The sequence below is a fragment of the Ambystoma mexicanum genome, chromosome 5p (genome assembly GCF_040938575.1).
Source record: "Ambystoma mexicanum isolate Mex_15411 chromosome 5p, UKY_AmexF1_1, whole genome shotgun sequence".
Lineage (NCBI taxonomy): Eukaryota > Metazoa > Chordata > Amphibia > Caudata > Ambystomatidae > Ambystoma > Ambystoma mexicanum.
The window spans coordinates 1,158,562,411-1,158,583,845 of record NC_090930.1 but is presented as its reverse complement, the minus strand read 5'-3'; the positions used below and the strand labels follow the sequence as shown (position 1 = coordinate 1,158,583,845).

Below are 21,435 nucleotides of genomic sequence, written 5' to 3'. Positions count from 1 at the left end.
GATCTTACCCTGGCCATGTCTGTGGCCACCAGATGCTGCACCTTGCCCAGAATGGTCCTGGTCCTTTCCTCCGACGGCGAGGCCAGCCGCGCCACTGTGTCGAGCTTGGCTCCCAGAAACAGGGCAACTTGCGACGGAACCAGGTGGGATTTTGGAAAGTTGATGGAGAATCCCAGGTCCGTGAGCAGATGGACGGTCTTCGCAGTGTGCTCCACAGTGAGCTCCCTTGTCCTTGCCCGGATGAGCCAGTTGTCCAGGTAGGGTTAGACATGGATCCCCTGTAGGCACAGCCGCGCCGCCACCGGTGCGAGGCACTTGGTGAACAACCTGGGTGCCGACTTCAATCCGAACGGGAGGGCCTTGAACTGGTAGTGCCGCCCTTGGACCACGAACCTGAGAAACTTTCGGTGTCTTTTTAGAATGGGGATGTGGAAGTACGCATCCTCCACGTCCAACGACGACAGGAAATCGCCCTCCTCCAGCTGTCCCAGCACGTGTTGGAGGGTGACCATATGGAACTTCTGTGCCTTGATGTACTTGTTCAGTCGCCACAGGTCCAGGATGGGGCGCCATCCTCCTGTCTTCTTTTTTACGAGGAAGTACCTTGAGTAAACTCCGGAGCCCCGAAGCCTCTTTGGGACGAGCTCGATGGCACCCTTCTTGAGCATCGCCCTTACTTCCAACAGTAGTTGAGGGACGTGATTTTCCTTCCTGGCCACGGGTGGAACGCGAGGGCGCTTCTTCTGAAACTCGAGGGCGTGCCCTTGGACCAGGGCGTCCAGCACCCAACGGTCGGTGGAGATGGACTCCCACACGCTGACGAACCTCGCCAGCCGGCCTCCCACCGAGGTGCTTCGGCGGGGTCCCGACCCCTCTGTCGGTTCAATCTTGTTTGGAGGCCGCCTTGCCTCCTTGACCTCCCTGTCGACGACGACGGGCACCACCTGACTTGCCACGTCCCTTGTAGGCTTCCTGGGACGAAGATCTTGCCGCTTGGCGGTACGTGGAGGAGCCACTGCCGGATCCCTTGGAGGCACCTTCTCTGCCTCCGGAGCTCCGAAAGGACGGCCGTCGTTGTTGGAGCACTCCCAGTGCCCGGGCAGTCTCTGTGTCTGTCTTGATGGCCTGAAGGGACTCATCAACCGCCTTCCCGAACAGGTTGTTCCCGTCGAAGGGCATGTCCAAAACCTTGGTTTGTACGTCCTGGCGGAAATCCGTGGCCTTGAGCCATCCTCGTCTTCTGGGCAGAGCTGGAAGAGCTCGGATGCCCAGGAAATCATGGCATGAAAGGATCCAATCTCGTCGGGCGGGGACGCCTGAGCAGGGGGCGACGGGGGACACGTCCCGTCGTCGCCTCCGTCGTCATCTGTACCTGTCGTAGCCGTGTCCGTGCCTGTATCATCTCCGTGGGTAGTAGACCGGGGGGAAGGCAGAGCAGGCCGTAGAGGTGGGAGAGGTGGCGTAGGATGCGTCGTCCTCCTCTTATGCGGTGGACTTTCCGAAGGTCCTGGCTCCGGTTCCCCCGTCGGGTATGGCTCAGGTACCTCCGTCAGGGGGAGGGGCAACCTTGTCCTCATCTCCGAGCATAAGGACTGAATCGCTGACAAAATGGCAGCCGAAGTGTCCTGCGGCGCTGGAAACGACGGGCGCGAGGGCTCTTGAGGAGCCTCGTCGGCGACACCGTCGCTCTCGTCGTCGCCCTCGTCGGGATCCCTCCCGATGGGCTGGGCATCTTCCACGACTTCGATGAGCTCTTCTTCAGAGGTCGTGTCCGTATCCACGATGGGCACCAGCCCCTCCCCCACCTTTTCCAACGAGGACTTCGTGGGGGTCTTCTCAATGGGCCTGAAAGACGACTCCCTCCGCGGTGGCAGGGAGACTCTGGGTCCTGAGGTCGCCTCCACTGGTGTAGCCTCCACAGGCTGAGCCAGGGCCGCGGCGACATCCTCAATCGAGGTCTTAGCAGGGTGAATTAAGGCCATCGTCACCTTCTGTACACCTGGGGCCTTCACCTTGGGGGGAGGGTCCGAGCCTCGCTCCCCCTCTGCCGGAATCTTTGAGATCAACCGGGGCCTCTCCAGAAGCTTTGCCGGGTTCTCGGACTTCCTCTTACCCGAGCCAGAGCGTTGGCTCATGGTTGATGGCGCTTGGGAGGATGCGCCCTGCCGGGCAGCCAAGGAGCCCGACCGTTCGGCGCTCCCGGTGCCCGCGGACTCGCGATGCTTAGCCTTTTGTTGGGCCCCCGTCGCCGGGGCGCCCTCACAGGACTTAGAAGACCGCTCGGACTTCTTTTCCTTCTTCTCACCTGACGGGCTCTTCCATTCCAGCCAGTTGGCGAGACGGAGGTGGCGATCCTTCATGGTCCGCTCCGACATGTTCCCACAAAACGCACAGTCCTTCTCCGTGTGCATCTTGTCCTCATGGAGACAGTACAGTAGAGGCATAACGAATGCTCGTCCTCCTTGAAAACATTCTGAAGCTGGCATCCAGGGCAGGTCCTGAACAGCTTCCCGGGCGTCGAGCTTCCTTTCTCCTGGGCCATGTCCGGGGTAGGCCTCGGAACTTCTGGAATCCTCCAAAAGCGTAACTCGACGAAATCTTCACCCTTGAGGGGCGTAGAAAACTCCGAAACGGATCCCCGTTGATCAGATGTACAAACGGTGGAGCTTGAGGCTCTATTAACCGAAAAATGAGAAAAATCTCCTGAAAAAATGTGAAAACGCAGCAAAAGCTCGAGAGCTACAGCACGAGGACTCCCAACACTTGAACGTGCGGTAAAAATCTGAGGATGGCTGCCAGAAGCGGGGCTTAGGGAGAGGGCAGTCATTGGCTGGGGGCAGTATGACCCAGAGACCAGTGATTGGTTACTACTAAGAAAGACAGATCAGAAACGAAACTGATACTGATTTTTTTTCTATACCGAGGGTTCCCGGCCTGACGACGGGGAATATTCATGAGCATGTGAATCCATGCCAGACCCCATGCTGGAGAAATGCAAAACAAAGTCTAAGCAGGTAGTATGATGTTGCAAGAGTGGTTAGCTGTATTACTGTTACAGTGTGCATTGCGGTTACATGTCTTTCCATCGAAAGATGTACATCGAGGTTACATGTCTTTCCATTGAAAGATGTACATCGAGGTGATGTGCATTGCGGTTGCATGTCTTTCCATCAAAAGATGTACATCGAGGTGATGTTACATTTATTCTTTTTTATTGAAAGATGTTTCATCAAATTGCCATACATCAAGTGTAAAGTGTTTATGCATCGAAAACCTTTCATCGAAAAGTTTCACTATATAAATACTTTACATTTTTTGCATGGAAAGTCGCTGAAACATAACGTTATAGGGAGCTGTCCAGTGCTGAAGTTGAGTACAAAAAGTACCAATCTAATCTAGCACTGGACAGCTCCCTCTAATTTGTGTAGTGTCAGCGAGTGCACTTGACACTTATTTTATTTTTTAATGGTGGATCCCAACCCCCCAATAAAATAAAAGTCCACAGTACTGAAATAGATCACTAATACTACACAAGTCAGAGGGAGCTGTCCAGTGCTGAAATTAATTCAATACAGTTAGAATGTATTTCAGCGCTGGACAGCTCCATCTCACTTGTGTGGTGTTTATATTTTAATTGGGTGGGTAGCCCCCCAAACCGCTCCAAACACACATTTTGTTTATTGTTTATTGAAATGCGTTTCCATTGAAATTCAATGAAAAAAAATGCAATGAATATTCATTTCGATGGAAAGGTATTTCAATCAATACATTTTGATGGCAAAAGAGTCTATGGATGTTTTTTCGATGAAAAGGCTGTATACCATGCAGTTAATTTATTGTGAGTCCCTGAAATAAAATAATAATAAGAAACCAGGTTCCCATTGTGACTAAAAGTCCTCAAATTCAAAGCAGTCACAAGCCTATGACACAAAATATTTGTTCCATATTGGCTATAAATAGCCACCTTAAAAAGAAACCTGGGATTGCAACAAGCATGATGTGCATCGACCAGTGTAAAAATCCCTATTCAAACCATATGAATATGAATACTAAGTCAATATTATCCAAACCTCGATGACCAAGTAAAATTTGAAACAGATTTGAATGAAAAAACTTGGAAAACCTTGGTGTCCAGTAACCAGGCTAAGCCTAACATCATATTACTCTAGGTGAATGGTATGTTAAAAAAAATTACAAAACAAAGGGGGTTCCGGGAATCTCTCTACCAGCACGAACACAGCCCAATGACCTGTTCTTGGGTGAATAACCCCTGGGAGAGACTCTACCAAGTCTTTAGCGCACTGTCCCTTTCACAGAGAAGAAATGTCCCCGCATATCAGCCTTTGTCCTGCCCAGGGGCAGTCCAGCGCCGAAATGCTAGGCAATTCTCCTCTGAACAAGAGTACCATCAGTAACCCCATACACGTGTTTCAGCCTTGTTGGGCATCATCAGTGAGGTGAAACTGTTGCCTCTCTAAGAACAGTGAGCAAGGTGTCCATGTCTGGATCGCCCTGTTAACTTAGGGTGAAACCAAAAGGGGGTCTGGGAATCTCTCTACCAGCACGAACACAGCTCAATGACCTGTTCTTGGGTGAATAACCCCTGGGAGAGACTCTACCAAGTCTTTAGCACACTGTCCACAGGTCATTGTGCCCCTGGGCAGGACAAAGGCTGATATGCGGGGAAATTTCTTCTCTGTGAAAGGGACAGTGCGCTAAAGACTTGGTAGAGTCTCTCCCAGGAGTTATAGACCCAAGAACAGGTCATTGGGCTGTGTTCGTGCTGGTAGAGAGATTCCCAGACCCCCTTTTGGTTTCACCCTAAGTTAACAGGGCGATCCAGACGTGGACCCCTTGCTCACTATTCTTAGAGAGGCACCAGTTTCACCTCACTGATGATGCCCAACAAGGCTGAAACACGTGTATGGGGTTACTGATGGTACTCTTGTTCAGAGGAGAATTGCCTAGCATTTCGGCGCTGGACTGCCCCTGGGCAGGACAAAGGCTGATATGCGGGGAAAGTTCTTCTCTGTGAAAGGGACAGTGAGCTAAAGACTTGGTAGAGTCTCTCCCAGGGGTTATTCACCCAAGAACAGGTCATTGGGCTGTGTTCGTGCTGGCAGAGAGATTCCGAGACGCCCTTTTGGTTTCAACATAAAATAAATTACAAGTTACTCATCGTAGTGACTAACGTACTCTTAGTCCTTAGTCCCCTTTCCTCCATACTGTATGGGCATCCCTTCCTAGGGACGGGAGATGGAACCTTTTCCCCCAGAAAAACCTTCTTCCACTTTAAATCTAGAGGTGCATGGAGGTGCGGCCCTGAGAGCATGAGTTTCCCTGACTCCGCCCACCAGCGCCACTGAGTCCCCATTGACGCTTCGACAATATTTATTATTGCCTAATGACACCAGTATTATTAGGGGGAGGATGGTGGGACGTATGGAGGAAAGGGGACTCATTAGTCACTACAGTGAGTAACTTATAATAACTCTTACGTCCCATCCCCTTTCCTCCATAATGTATGGGCGATTACGACTGAATGTAGCCCCAGGGTGGAAAGGAGACCCTCCTTAAGCAAACAGGTTCCTTAGAACCGCCTGTCCGAAGGCCACATCTGACTTAGAGGCGGCGTCCAAACAGTAATGCTTACAGAAAGCTGAAGGGATGGCCCAGGTAGCTGCCCTGCTTATGACCTGCCACAGAACCTGCCGCTGGAATGCGATGGCCGTCGACTTGGCCCTGACGCATGGGCGTGCATGTTGGCTGGCAGCGGTTTGCTCTGCCCCTCATAGGCCTCTTTGATGGCCACAACCATCAACCTTGCTGTGGATGCCTTGGATGCATGATAACCAGGTCTGGAGCCCCCAAAGGTGATAAAAAGTGCATCCGACTTGCAGAAGCCCTTGGTCCTATCCAGATAGAATTTCAGAGCGCGTCTGACATCCAGACAGTGGAGGACTCTCTGAGCCTCGTCCTTGGGGTCAGCGAAGAATGTAGGTAGGACTATTTCCTCGTTTAGATGGAACGCAGAGGGTACCTTGAGTCCGCAGGACTGCCTTATCCCTGTGGAAAGTGGTATAGGGTTCTGAAGCTACCAGAGCCTGGATCTCGCTGACTATTAGAGCGGATGCGAGACCTACTAGCAGAGCTGTCTTGATGGTGACCAGTCTGATGTCCGTGGATGCCATTGGCTCGAAGGGTTTGTGCGCTAGGGTGCCCAACACTTCATTGAGGTCCCACACAGGGTGTGGCTTTTTGATGGGCGGGTAAAGCCTGGACAGGCCCATCAGATGTTTCCTGAGTATCGGGTTGGAAGAGAAGACCTCCTCCTCCGAATTTCTGTAGGCCCCTATGGCTGCGAGATAGGTGCAACATGTGTCCACCTGTACGCCTGAGTGGGCAAGGTGTGCCGTGAAAGAGTGCATCATCCAGTGTGCACGCCAGGGTGTTGATTTCCTTAGAATCTGCCCAGTGACTTGAGTACTGGGGCCCTTCTATCCACTACCACAATAGATCGGGGTAACCAATCTGCTTTAACAGACTTCGTCAGATCGACATGGAGATCATATGAGCTGTCTGCAGGATTGATACCTGGTAAGACGGGGGTTTCGTCCATCTGGATGAACCCGAATATCAAATTGAACAATAAAACCTTATTCTGGCCTACATGGTTGTCAGCTGGGGTTACTAGAGTTGCGGATCTCTTTATAGGAACGAAATGGAAGACGTTTAGAGCTCTGAGGCTCGAGTATGATTTATCATCGTGTACATATGGTGAATATAGGAAGCTAAAGAAAGCAGTGAAAATTCCTTCTTTGACTACATCGGATTTGCCGGCAGTTGTATATGGGATTGGCAAGAATGATCATTCAGCATCCAAAATGTATAATTTTCTGAACGGTTTTGAAAAAGGGAATGATAAGCTCCACAGGAAATGGTCTTGTTGCCTGAAGGAGGAGATGTCTGCAGAAAGATGGAACGAGATCTGTGAAAATATAAAAAGAGTATCACTGAATGTGGGAGAAAGATCTAAATAAGTTATGATCCTGAATAGGGTCTTCTGGACACCAGTGAAATTGAAGGAACGAAAGTTATCAATGAATGACAACTGTTGGGGATGTGGTCACTTTTGTGGTACTATGGAACATATGCTATGGGAGTGTCAGAAGGTCAGGAAGTTTTGGGAGGACATTGCAGAAACGATGAACAAGGTTCTTGGTGAAAATCTGGATTTTGATTTTGAAACTTTTATCCTGGGTGAAACCACTATATTAGGCTCCTTGGGTGTTCATCAGGTAACATGGATTTTACGTGGTGCCATGCTGGCGAAGAAGCTAATCTTAAGAATTTGGAAATCGGCCGTTTACCCCTCACTGAACAGTTGGTTGGAGGAGATGTATCGAACATGCAATAATGAAAATGTGATATATTCGACTCAAAGGAAGAGACATTTGTTTGATAAGATATGGAAGGCTTTTCTGGATGCGGATTAGATCGGATCTTGTATCCTGTATTCAGATAAGTGAACATGCATGCTTTTTATTTGTTCTTTTTATTGTGATTGTGTTGTTTCATATTACCATGTGGATATTTTGTAATTCGATGTTTTCAACAGCTCTCTTGGCATATGCATTCTGGACTTCTTTGATGCTTTGTGTCATTTATTCTTGTTTGTTTTGGGGTGAGGGTGTGGGTTTTATTTATTTATTTTTCTTTTCTTCTTCTTTCTCTCCCACCCCCTTTTTTTTTGTTGTTGTTGTTGTTATACTTACTGCTATTGTTTCATGGATATGTGAAATTTGCTGAAATCTGTTTTGTACTGATAATATGTTAAAATTTAATAAATTGGTTAACAAAAAAAAACAAAAAAAAACAATATGCGATCCTGGACGTCGGGTTAAACCTTGTAGCTCGAAGCCAGGCCATCCTTCTGATGTCCGTGGCTATGCAGATGGCCCGGCAAGAGGTATCGATGTGGGCCACTGTGGACTCCATGATGTCTTGTGCTACCAGCTTGGCTTCTCCTAGACCTGCCTTAAAGCGTGCCTGGCACTGCGCCGGGAGTTCCGGAAGGAAGTCCAATATTTTCCGCCACAACCTCTGGTTTGCCGCTGCAAGCATGGCATCCGCGTTGGCGTGACGCAGGTGCAAGGAGGTGTTGGAGTACAGCTTTTTCCCATACGCCTCCAAGATCTTCTCCTCCTTGCCTAGCAGCGTCGAGGACGAGGTGGCCGAGGACGACTGATGCTTAGAGCAGAGTGACGCTACAGTGATCACGATGAGTGCGGCTGGGGTGCGTTGACACCAAGAGTGTATCCGCTTCCATCTGTCTATGCTTGGCATCGAGGTGCCGATTGACAGGCTGGGCTGAGTGTGAATTGAGCCAACCCTTCTTGGCCAGATCGACGACATCCTTCTGCACCCGTCTTGGTTGGGGCTTTTAGGGAGAGGACCTCTGCCAAGTCCCCCTCCTTGGGCTGCTCTACCTCTGGACGAGGAAGGCCCAGATATTCTGCCAAACCTGCAAGCCTGTCGCGAAAGGCCTTCGCTAACGATGGCATGTCAGGGTCCTCCTTCTCGTCTGTATCCGCCTGGGTGTCTGGCTGGTCCGCCGCGGGAGGATGAGTGCTGGGCGCCGTGAGCTGCGGTGTGGAGACCGGAGCCGGAGGTTGGCTCGGAACCGGCTGCACTGGGGGCGGATTCGAAGGAGCCGGCAGCGGGGGCTGTGCTGGGGCCTTTGGTGCCAGAGTCATGGGAGGAATGACTCTAGGCATCAGTGGAGTGACCGGGATGGCACCCATCTTGGGGGTTTGCATCAGCCCCAAAAACCTTTCAAGGAACCTGTCCTCGGAGGCTGAAGAGGAGACAGGGGATACTGATGGAGTGGCTGGGTGCTGCTGGGGCCAGAGCACACTCAGTCTGGTTTGCAGGGGAAACCTACCCTGCGGTACTGATGGATACACTGTAGGCCACATACCTGGTTGAGACCAGTCCCACCTTGAAACTCGTTCAACCGCCTGCTCTGTTCCTAGGAGTGGCATCGGACGAGTGGCCATGTTGTCTGGCCTGGCGGCCATTATGTCTGGCTGCGTGCCACGTGCCAAAGTCGTGGTGCATGGCCCTCCGGACACGGCCTCGCCCAAGACTCTTAGTGTTGGAACATGAGACCTAGCCCGCACCTCAAGTCTAGGCCTGGAAGGCGTCTCGCCCTCAGCATTGTGGCTGGTAGTGCTGCGTGCAGGCACCCCCTCGGACATGGAGCCGGTACTAGAGCATAGCCCCTCGGTTGTAGACCTGGTAGAAGAACATTGCAGTCCCTCAGTACTGATACTGGTAGGGTCCGTAAGGCCGGTAGCTGGGTTAGCCTTGGTGTGTGTGCTGGTAACAGAACCCGAGCGGTTCCTCCCGCTTGGGCGTTTCCTAGGGAAGAAGTCGCCCTTATGGGGTGCGATGGAAAATAACAGCCTTCCCTTGGGCCTCGATCTCTGCTGGACAAACTTCTTCAAGTCCTCTGGAGGCAACACTTCGAAGAGTTCTCTCCACCTAGCTAGACTGTTCTTCAGTGCAAGTGGAGCCAGAGAGTTGCACGCGGTACAACCTTCCCAGTCGTGGTCAGGGCCAAGGCAGTGGAGGCAAAGAGCGTGGGGGTCAGACGTGGGAAAGAGTCCCTCGCAGGCTGGACACCTGCTGAAACCCAGTTAAGTTGACATGCGCCGGGGAGGAACGTGACGCGAGAGGACCAAGTGCCTAGATGACAAAGAAAGACAAAAAGATAAGAGAAGAATCGGGGGAAGAGTGCGTGGAATTACATGGCAAGGCCAAACCCAGGAGCTCTGATGAAATCGGGCTGTTCCAGTCGATGCTGAAAAGGGGACTGAAGAGTGGCACCGGTGGGCAGAGTCAGGGTAGCGCATGCTCCCAGGGCCGCACCACCGCATGCCTCTAAATTTAAAGGGGAAGAAGGTTTTTCCGGCGAAATAGGTTCCGTCTCCCGTCCCTAGGAAGGGATGCCCTTACAGTATGGAGGAAAGGGGATGGGACGTAAGAGTATATACTACCCATTATAAATTGTCAAAATAATGGTGGACCCAGTATTCATATGGTTTGAATAGGGATTTTCACACTGGTAGATGCACATCATGCTTGTTGCAATCCCAGGCTTTGTTTTGCAAATCCGTCATTTGCTAAGGTTTAGGTGGTGCAAAGATAGTGTTTATTTCTCAACCATCTTCAGTTCATTACACATAACACGATTAGACCTGTTTAATTGGGCTAATTTTGAATACGGGCCATTTGATTACCTATGATGTCACGCGTTCGGGACGCGTGACTTCATCACGTCCTCTCGTCATTTTCCGTGACGTGTCTAAAACTCGAACAACTAGGTGGGCTATATAGTCCTACTGACCAGGACTCAACAGGGATTCAAGCCCAGTGACAATTTAATTTTGCCATTAGAGGTGAGTGGACTGACATTCCCTTACAAACTTAATTTTCACACGTTATTATCTGGGCACAATGGACATTATGCATATTGGGTTTTTACTATTTGGGTCACACCATTTAGGGTACGGACGGCATTAGCCCACTGTAATAGGATGACTAGTACATGATGAATTGGGGACCACTAAAGTCATCTTATTTCTGGCGCCATTTGACACCATGGCAATATCTTGTTGTGACTCACTAAACAAGCAATGGCTAACCCAGCAGGGTCACACGAGCAACTCCAGCATCCTCATCACATTTTTGGGTTTCCATCCAGACGTGTTAAGGTTTTTAGACATTTTTGTCATTATGGCACAATTTGCAGCTAACAGAATAATTATGGCTAACTTACCGGGGCCACACTTTTCATACTCCGTCATATATTTAGTTTCTATGCATCACGGTAATTTCTGGACATTGACCAAGTTATGGAGTCAATTTGGTCTACAACTAATTAAGGCTAGCCATCATTTGAGCAACAATGTATTTTGCACCCCACAGGCAGAGGATGACATATTTGATGACATATTGTCATTCGGCAACTCAAGGTGAAAGGCCAATTTTGAGCACTTTTATTTAATATATGGAAAACTAGGAAGAATCATTAGCCTAACTGGCACTTCATAATTCATTTCAGGTATACCTTTATCAAGGTGTTACTCTGTCGGCCTACGGTTATTCATAATCTTTCCACACATGATCACCAATAGAGCAATGGCAATCATCTTTTGGTAGAATCTTTTTAAGCTTCTGTCTCCATTCTGCTTATCAAGCTGGGTACCATTAGTAGCGCTTTACTGATCAATACCATATTTTTCATTCTATCAGGCCACACTACTGTACTATTTGAACAAGGGGTAAGCATGTACGCATCAGTACTAATGCACATTTAGTTTGCAACTCCAACCCCTAGCAGTTAACTTTTTGATAGCGGTGTTCTCGTGTTGCTCCGTTTCAAATCATCACCATTTGCGGCACTACTTGTCCATCACGGGCACCATATCGATTCCTATTGCTACATCATCACTTATTATAATAGTGTAGGGTTAAATTAGGTGCTTTACTTACCTTTGTATGATTGTACTAATACTTATTGTAATACCGACATGGCTCATAGAAGAAAAATGTTTTTGTTCCTATTGCTGTGTCTTTCATTTCCGCTCTAACCGCAATCCTCAAACTGGTGTGCAGTATGTAAATCATTTCATTATCACATTTTGTTTGATTGTTTTTTCTATTTTGTATTTTCTACTTTTATTTTTTCCGATTGAAAATCGTACCTGTAATAACATCTCACATTCAAATGTATCCTTATTTCCTTTGTGTTGAAATTATTTGATCTATGTGAATTGTTTGAATATTTTTTTATTGTGAATTTTTGGGAATTGAATATGAACACAATATTTCATTATTTTGTATTGTTGTATCAGCCTTGAAAACGACCACGGTCGAAAACGTGTCGACTGACCACATTGAGAATAAATACTTAAATAAAGAAAAACCTCTGGATATACTTTGAATCAATTCAATGTTGAATACCGTATATTGATTTGTAGTGGACAGTGCATGAATCACCACTACTGTATTCAATCATTCTTACAAAATGTTCAAGTCCTTTTTTTGGGTGGGTCTTGTGGTGGGGTGAACGCTGCCTGTCAATATTTCATCAATACGAGTGGTCTGAAGCGCATGGGTATCTTCTATTATAACCCAATCAGATTATTCCCCTACTCTGAATATTATTTGGCTGTACCGTCCACCACAACCTATGTCTTGTTTTGAATCACAGGTTTCTGCATTATTGGCTTGCTTCACGACATCAAATTCAAGGTCGTTGGTTCTGTGAGACTTTAATTATTGGGCTAATAATAATGCTGATAAGAATGCTACTGCTCTTGACTCTATGCTTGTTGTCTTAGGGTTCAACATTTACCCACAGATAAAGAGAGGAACACTGTTGACTGGATTGTTTCTAATAATATCTCTATCAGCCAAGTCACTATCTCTATTCGCCCATGGTCTGATCATTTCTTTGTCCGCTTTTCTTTGAATGTAACTAGCAGCTTGGTGAAAGCAAACAAGCTGCATGTTGAAATTGAATCTCACAACCTTAGGGGAGTGTCTCCTACCTCCTTTAGGGGGACTATTTTGCCTAAAATCCAATTGTTTGAAGACATTTCTGAAGCCGGGGATCTCACAATAATCTATGACTCTGCTGTTATGGCCATCATCGATACCCTTACTCCAATAAAAACGAAACTGATAATTGTGGTTGAGAAGGGCACCTGCTTTACTGATGATAATATCCAGCTCAGAAAGCAAAAGAGGCTATTGGATAGAAAGTGGCATAATTGCCAATCTGATGAAAATAAAGCTCTTTACATTGACGCTGCCACTAAATATAAAAATGTTGCATCTGCTAAAAAAGCGGACTTTGATTCTCATATAAACAACTCGAAATCTGACACTAGGGAACTGTTTTGCATTATGAAAGAACATGAGGCGAAAGTATACATACACAGGTTGAGAACAATGATATCTGGTGTCAATCCATTCAAGATGCCATGATGGCTAAGTTGCTGACTCATCGGCAGAACATTAACGAACAGCTAGCACTCATGAATATCTCAGGGACACTTAGGGTATCCCTCAATTTTGCTTCAATTATGCGTCTGAGGATTTTGTCTTCAAGGTTATAAAGACCATGAAACCCACCTTTTGTAAGGGTGAGGCTTGTCCTGTTGCCGTGATTAAGGATTGTGCTGATTCCTTTGGGCCTATTATTTTGAAAATGTTTAATGTCTCCTTTGACGCCTCTATTGTTCCTGATAGTCTTAAGGAAGCTTGGATTACGCCTTTACTTAGCATTGTTAGGAATTATTTCCTCATTACATGCGTCCCTTAACTATTAAAAATCTTGTATGGTGTTGCTTAGCTTCAGGTACAACAACGTCTTGAAAAATGGGGGATCCTCAGTGAAAGGCAGTCAGGTTTCCGTGCACAGCATGGCACAGAGACTGACTTGCTTGATCTTAAATCTGACATAATTGATATCCTTGATGGTGGTTATACTGCCCTACTAATGCTCTTGGATCACTCTGTAGCATTTGACCTGGCTGATCACTATCTTGGTCAATTGGCTCATGGAGGTGGCCAATTTCCTTTCTCCGTCCTCCTCATGGGTCAAGTTGTTTCTTTCTGGCAGATTAGCCAGAGTTTTTTCAGGGACCCATTCTGCTTTTCCAACCACTCTGACCTGTGGTGTGTCTCAGGGATTCTGCGTGGCACCCACCTGGTATAATATTCAGACTCGCCCTCTTTTTTTAATCTATTGGATAATCTTGGTGTCATATATAGGAACTATGCTGATGACACAGATGCTTCTCCAACTGACGAGTGTTTACGAAGAAGACTCTAGGGCCATTAATTACATCTATTCAGTCATACAGGCATGGATGGCACAGAATGACTTGGCACTTAATGATACCAAGACCGAGTTATTGATCCTGGGTAATGGGATTTGTCTCCTCCTATCTCAGGTTGTGTCATTTCTGTGGCATCTAAGGTTAAAACCTGGGAGTAATTTTCGATACCGAATCGACGATCAATCAGTACGTAAGCTATCTCATATCTTCTTGTGCTTACTTTCTTAAACTCATTCACCAGATTCAGCCTTATTTATCGGACCATAACTGTGCTATCCTAGCCCGTGCTATCATTGGGTCCAAGCTCGATTACTGCAACGGCTTACTTGCTGGTACTTCACAGTCCAACCTGTCAAAGCTTCAGGTTATTCAGAATTATCCTGTTGTTGGTCTCTCGTGCCGTGATCAAGTAATGCAGGCTAAGTGCTTGCTGCATTGGTTGCCATTTAAAGCACATATTTCTCACAAGATATTGCTTCTTAACTATAAATGTCTGCATGACCATGGCCCCATCTATCTTTCTCGCTGCATTACACATATGACTAGTCACTGTAATATGTGTTCTAACAATGATGATCACCTTGAGTTGAGGTGCTTCCGAACTGCAGTGGACCTGCAAAACCATGTTTGACCATTTTTCTCCAGCTCTATGAAATTCATTGCCACGCGCTTTGCGCTGTATTCCTCATCTGGATAGCTTTAAGGCCGCAGTAAAAAACACATTGTCTGCTGAGAGCCACTGTATCTGCTGGAAGCAGCTGAAAGGCACAGCAGCCCACCGGGGCCAACTTCTATGTGATCGCCAAGCTACAGATACCTGTGGCTTGCCGCAAAACACTCAACTGAGCCAAGGAACCAGCTCCACTTTGCCAACAGGATTGTCCAACCAGCAAGCCAGTCAACCATCAACCATGGGCAGCCAAGAATCAATTTGGCCGTGAGAAGGACCCCGGTGGGTCAAAAAACGTGTCGGCTGACCTCCTTAAATCACTAATTAAATCCTGTATATGAAAAACTAGAAAACCGTAATCTTCCTTATTATCAGTGCAAGCATTATGGGGTCCAACCCTTTCATGCTAATACAAGAGGTGTGGGCAACACATTTCCCTCCCGTGAACTTGCTGGTCATCCAAACAACAAAACCTAAAACAAACCATGTAGCTAATGACTCAGTGCTGCGCATGTTGATTCAGCCTCTAGTGCCCACATTCGCCTAGTCATGCGAGAAGAATCTTGTCCTCCCTATCTCCAGAAACTTTCTTTCAGCAAGCATCGAGAAATTCTTGAAGAGGCCTCATCTGAAACCTGCAGTGCTAGATCAGAGGAACGTAGGAAGACATCATTCCCAATATGGACTTCAGATTGCGTATTGATGAAGCAATTTTCTGTTAAAGCAGGTGGGTTTTCACCAGGATGAATTTCACTCTGTCATCTGATGGGGTAGCGATGTAGGACAGCGTGTTCAGACGGGATGCCAAGAACAGAGCATGCTGAGAAGGACCTAAGCAGGACTTTGCATAATTGACAGAGAATTGATTGACATGCCAATCGAGGTAAGGGTAGATGTGCATTCCCGAATAACGGCGCAAGTGAGCTGCTGCCGGTGCGAGACATTTTGTCAACACCCTTGTCGCAGACTTGAGGCCTAAGGGCAAGGCTTTGAATTGGTAATGCCATCCTGCCACACCTAAATCTCAGGACCCATCTGTGGCTTTGATGAATTAGAACATGAAAATACGCATCTTCTAAGTCCAGTGAGAACAGAAAATCCACTTCTTGCTGCCGTCTCAGTATGTGTTGTAGCATGGCCATCCGGAAGGTTTGGGACCAAATTAACTTGTTGAGTAGTCAGAGGTCCAATATGGGCCTACAGCTGTCAGATTTATTTTTTAGATGAAAGTATCTTGAGTAAACACTTTGGCCTCGCTGGTTCACTTGGACGTGTTTGACAGATCCTTTTGAAAGGAGGGCTTGGATCTTGCATCGTAGCAATGACAGGTGTTTCTCCACTTGTGTGGAGGAAGGAATAGAGGATGGATGCTAAATGAACTTCAACTTGTGTCTGTGCTGAATCAAAGATAAAACCCAATCATCTGCTGCGATGGTGTGCACTGGTTTTCCAAATTGAGAGGCGCCTTCCCACTAGGTTGAGAAAGTAAAGGGGTGGACTTGAAGCCTTGTCAGGTCTGCTTGGAGGATGGCTTCTGCTGTTAAGAGGAACTGCAGTGGTGCTGGTTGCCACGGTAGGCCTGGGACTTTCCCCCATTTTCAGATGTGGTGTACGTATTGGAACGGTATGACAGACCAATACGAAGGCCTGTAGCCATGTGACATCTGGGGAAAGCATGCCTTTCCTGAGTGAAAAGACTGATGTCAAGTGCGAGGCATATCAATATCATGCTTGTTGGTTTGAAGGGTGTCATTCACATTATTCCCAAAGAGGTCTTCTCTGTTGAAGGGAATATTAATGACCTTCTTAGACTGTACCCCTGATCGACAATGAGTTGCCTTCAGCCATCTCTGACAGTGTAAGATGGCTCAATTTCCCATGTGGCCAAACACAGTATCCACAATATCGAGGGCCACGGATATAGCATGGTCTGAAGCGGCTTCACCTTTTCGAAGGAGTGAGAAAGCTGCTTCTTTCTTGTCATCAGACAAAAAATATAGGGGCCCATCTTGTACCATAACTCGCTGTCATAGCAGGACAGGATCACTATGGAATTGGCTGCCTTGATGGCAGCTGTGGAAATTGTGCGCCTCCCAAAGCAGTCAAGCTGTTTGCCTTCCTTATTGAGTGGAACTGTGCACGGTGTGGATGGGGTGCTTACGAGCTACAGCAGAAACAACTGAATGCAGGCTGCATATGTAGACACTTGGGGCCTTTATCAGGAGCCTTATATTTTTTCTCAAACCGGTCCTTCATGAATGGGTTCTTCATGGTCAAGAGACCATACTCCCAAATGTCATTGAGGTCAGGTATGGAGAGCACAGACTTTCTGGCACGCTCACTCCGCTGATGCATAAAGCTTTCTTATTTCTGTTCTTCTGGCGGTTAATCAAACAATTTCGCTGCCCTGGTCATGAGGGCGTGAAAGGAACCAATTCCATCCAGTGTAGAATCTCTGATAGGAGGATCATCAGAATCACCATTCACTGGAACAGGATTATTGAATTAATTGGTGGTACCAGTATGGGTAGAAACACCACCCTGAAGAAGAGGGACTGACATAGGGATGTGTGGGGGTGTCCAGTTGAAGGAGGAGGCGCCTCCGGACAAGGAACACAAGATGGAGTAGGCAGTCAAGGTTTTCATTTCGAGACAAGAGTATGTAATGTAGACAGTATGTCCATTGACAGGTGATGGGGCTATGGATGACTGGGAGCGTGTTTCAGATGCGACCCTGAGGGTGCAATGGGTGATCATGGGGGCAGCATGACAGGAGGAGGTTGTGCCGGAAGTGATAGAGTGACCTCTTCTTATTCGTCCTCCGAAAACACATCTTCTGGACCTTCAAAGTCTGTATCAATGACATGTTCCAGGATCTCTTCTGGAGGGTTCATGAAAGGGCCTGGCACTGCGTGAGGAATTAATGGGGCCAATGTAAAGAGTGTATGTCTTGAAAGGGAACAAAGAACGATCCTGAGGACCAGTGGGTACTGCTAGAACGGAAGACGTAGTCGCTGCTGAATCCTGTATAGGTGGCCGCTTTAGGAGCAAAGGTCGGAGAAGACGAGACATGCACCTTGGTTGTGGACAAAGTGGTTGTAGCTGTGGCAGTAGCTAAAGGAGGTCTTTGCACCGTTGATGGGGTCGTCAATGACAAAGTCATAGTTGAAGCCGTGGATATTGACGGCCCATGGACAAACTCATCGATGGAGTGGAGGACTTGGCATGTTTATGAGCGGTCGACTAAAGCTGTGTCGACAGGGCAGATGGAGCCATCGATGGATGCTTTTTGGTAGCCGTAGATGAAAAATACGTCGGCGGGTCAGCAGAAGTCATGGACAAATACTTTGTGGATGAAGAAGACATAGCCATCGAGGTTGATAACAATGGTGCCCTTGACGATATCGATGTGGTGAAACCCGGAGCATTGGTGGGATTTACCATCTTCACCCACTTACCACAGGAAGACTCGTCGGGGGACCTTGACCTCTTAGAAGAGGGAATATGCTCCAAGGGTCTGCTCTGGCAGAGAGGGGCATGGATTCAAACAGAGGCCACAGCACCTTTGTCCAAACAAGTCAGCAACATTCTGTGATGGTACTTGAGCGTCTTGTTAGAGAAGGAGTGACATATGGAACAGTTTTTTAAGTTGTGGTCCAGGTACAGGCAGTAAATGCACTCATGATGATCTTCAATGGAGGCATTCTTTAGAGGACAGGTGGTGCATGCTTCGCAGAGACTTCTCTTCTGGAAAGTCTACCACAGTGTCAAAGGACACACCAACATGGCCTCAATGGTGGAAGCTGAAACAGCCACCAGGAGGAGACGAGACATTGGTACCCGATCACCAATGGAAGAGCCAGAACTCTGATCTTTTGAAAGTTTTGAAAATGTTTTTTTTATCTCAAAATCATTGACAGATGCAGAGAGCTTTTTGAGGACTTCTAACACTGTACGGGTGGTACATAATCTGAAGGTGGCTTCCAGGGGTGGTGCTAGATGAACATGCCTATTGGCTGTGCGGCAATGTGACCCAAAACGACTATAAAAGAGCACTAAAGTGACAGCAGTTTAAAAAAAAGTTAAACAAACTGCTTTTAATGTTACAAAGGATTGTGTGGTGGACTGAATGGCAGTGGTGTAATGCTTGTGGAGCGTTACTGTGCATCTTTGGAGAGAGCATTTCACCAGTGTCAGAGAAGAGCTGAGAGCAGCCTACGTGGTGGGCACCGGTTCTCCCGGTCTTACCTTGTGACATCTACTGGTATTCCTGTGCTTGTCCTAGCATGTACTTCAGGGGAATAAATACCCACAACCTACATCGCAAGTGAGTGGTCTCCTTCCTGACTCCGGTCTGCATCCATGCAACAACACCCCCAGGACCAGACATAACATATTCCCAGCCTGATGATGGGGAATATTCAAACAGCATGTGAATCTATGAAAGATCCAATGCTCGAGAAAGACAACATAACCTCAGGGGGGAAGAAGATCAGGATCCCTGGTGAAATTAGCCTTCTGGACCAGCACATGGGTGAATCCATTCTCTTTTCCCTTTTCAGAAACAAGCATCAGAGATGATGACAACACAAAAGTCGACAACCTCAAAATTATATTTCCTTCCTCACATAAATTGTCTCAAGATGTCCCAATGTGCCCACTGTAAGGAAGGCATGGTATCAAACAATGAAGACAGACACAAGTGATCACAGTTCAAGGGTGTTTATTGAACTTCAAATAGGTTGGTTGAACACCTATCTAAACCTAAATCTAAGGATTGGAGCAAGCTGCAACCATCAAATAATAAATAATACAGTCCTAGTGGAGTCTCTGTCAAGATAAAAGGGCCTATACTAACATATCACTTGCCAATCCTTACTTCTAAATACAGATGGTGCGGGATAACAATGTATGCAAAAGGAATGTGTTCAAAAAAGAATATGTCAGGGTGGTTAAGAAGTTGGCTTCCCTTCCCCACGTTTTCAGCACGGGCCAAGGCGGCACGTGCGAGCTATGCACACACTCTGGCTTCTTGGCCAGGAGGTAACAGTTATAGGCATCAGGGACTTCTGCCAAAGTCTCTTGCCCAATGACAGTCTCTCATTGCAGAGTGCCTGATGTAACAAACAAAACACAAAAGTTCCTTTCCTTTGTCAGGGTTTTCACATTAACAGGTTCACAACTGGTCTCCCCCGTTCGGGCTTGGAGCACAAGTCCCCCTCGTTCGGGCTCAGACTTCTTTTCCACAGTGTTCACAATTGGTTTCCCTCATTTGGTCTCGAACCATTGATCCCCCTCGTTCGGGCTCAGATCCCTTTTCCACAATGTTCACAATTGGTCTCCCTAGTTTGGGCTGAGATCCTCCTGATATCAGAATCGAAGACTTTCTAATGTGCATTGGGTTTTGCTTAAACCGTCGCATGACCACTTCCATTCACTTTACACAATTGTCCTCATCAATCTTCTACTTTTGTTTCTCTTGTCGGGATAACTTAGAGAGACTTTTGTTTGAGCACATTCACAGTGCAGACCCACTCTGTCAACGGTATTGTATCTTTCCTTCTCAAGTTCAAACATTCATCAGTTTAGCTTTACTCGCGTCGTTCATCACACACGTTTAACAATGTTAATTCCAGCGCTCATTATACAATGTTGCCGCTTGCAACCTTGACTTCAACACAGACCGGTCTTGCATTGGTCTCCCCAACTTACCCGCTGTGTTGATCGCTCTGTCGCTTCTTTTTTCGTGGAGCCAAGGACGATACCACAGCGTCTGCTGCTCCCCCCCCCCATGTCAGTTATGCAGGCGGGCCCTCCATACCTCCGACACAATGCAGGATTCTTCAGTCTGGTTTCCCCTTTCTCCCTTGAAGGATTCTTGAAAGTAATGGCGTCTGGCTGAAAAGGTCAAGGATGCTTCCCTTCTTATAAACCCTCATTGGTTTGCCCTCTTTCTCCCCTCAATCAGCTGCCGACTCGAAACTGCTGTACCTCTGTGTGCTTTGCATCGCTCAGAGTGTACTCTCGTGCTCTGCCTTTTATCTGTGTGGGGAACTATAACGGCAGTCAGGTGTGAGTGATTGTTAGTAACTGCCTGATCTTGCCTGACCATAGTAGTGGGACATGGCCGGTACACGGCTCAGGTGTGAGTCTGTTTTCTCCCAGAGCGGGCTGACAGTGTGAAAGTGTTCGTGCAGGAAAAGGGGGGGGTGGAGTTTCTATATATCCTACCTGGTAGGATCGGGCAAAGATGTTACAGGAAAGAGAGGGATGCCGCATCTCACCATCAGGCGTCCCACTCCCCGAAGACCCCCTCACCCAGGTGATCCTCCCACACTGGTCCACCCCCAGGAACTGGATCCAAAAGCGATGGCCATATCCTGGCCACCTGGATCACAGCTCCTCAGGGACTAGCGGGTGAGACACCTTCTGGTTTCTCACACCACTAACAGAGAAAAGGATGCATGATGTGATCAGATGCCGAGGCATCAGGGTCACCTGGCAATCAGCGCTACGGGAACAATTAGGATTTCTCATTACCAAATCGAGAATGCTGTGAGAAAAGACCTTGAGGAAGACCAAAGCATGCCCATTGGCCAGAATTATTAGGTCATGAATATTAGCTCTAGTTATGAAGGTAAAATCCTAAAAAGTGCAATAGAAACTTACAAGGCTCTACAAAAAAAAATCTCCGACATTGCAGTTAGTCCCTTGTGATATATAGAGTTGTATTTCAAAAAAAGATGACACCCATGCAAATCAGAATGCCTGTTTAACAATTATCCCATCAGCAATATCTGTATGCAATCATATTTCTGTGTACAGAACAGAGGTAGGGATTAAAGCTGG

At 47.4% G+C, this 21,435-nt stretch overlaps 1 protein-coding gene across 1 annotated transcript in view; it reads right to left on the bottom strand.

Annotated features, from left to right (window-relative positions):
- The window catches only part of CARMIL1 (capping protein regulator and myosin 1 linker 1), a 1,545,633-nt gene that overhangs the window by 108,466 nt on the left and 1,415,732 nt on the right, over positions 1-21,435 (bottom strand). The window lies entirely within an intron of this gene.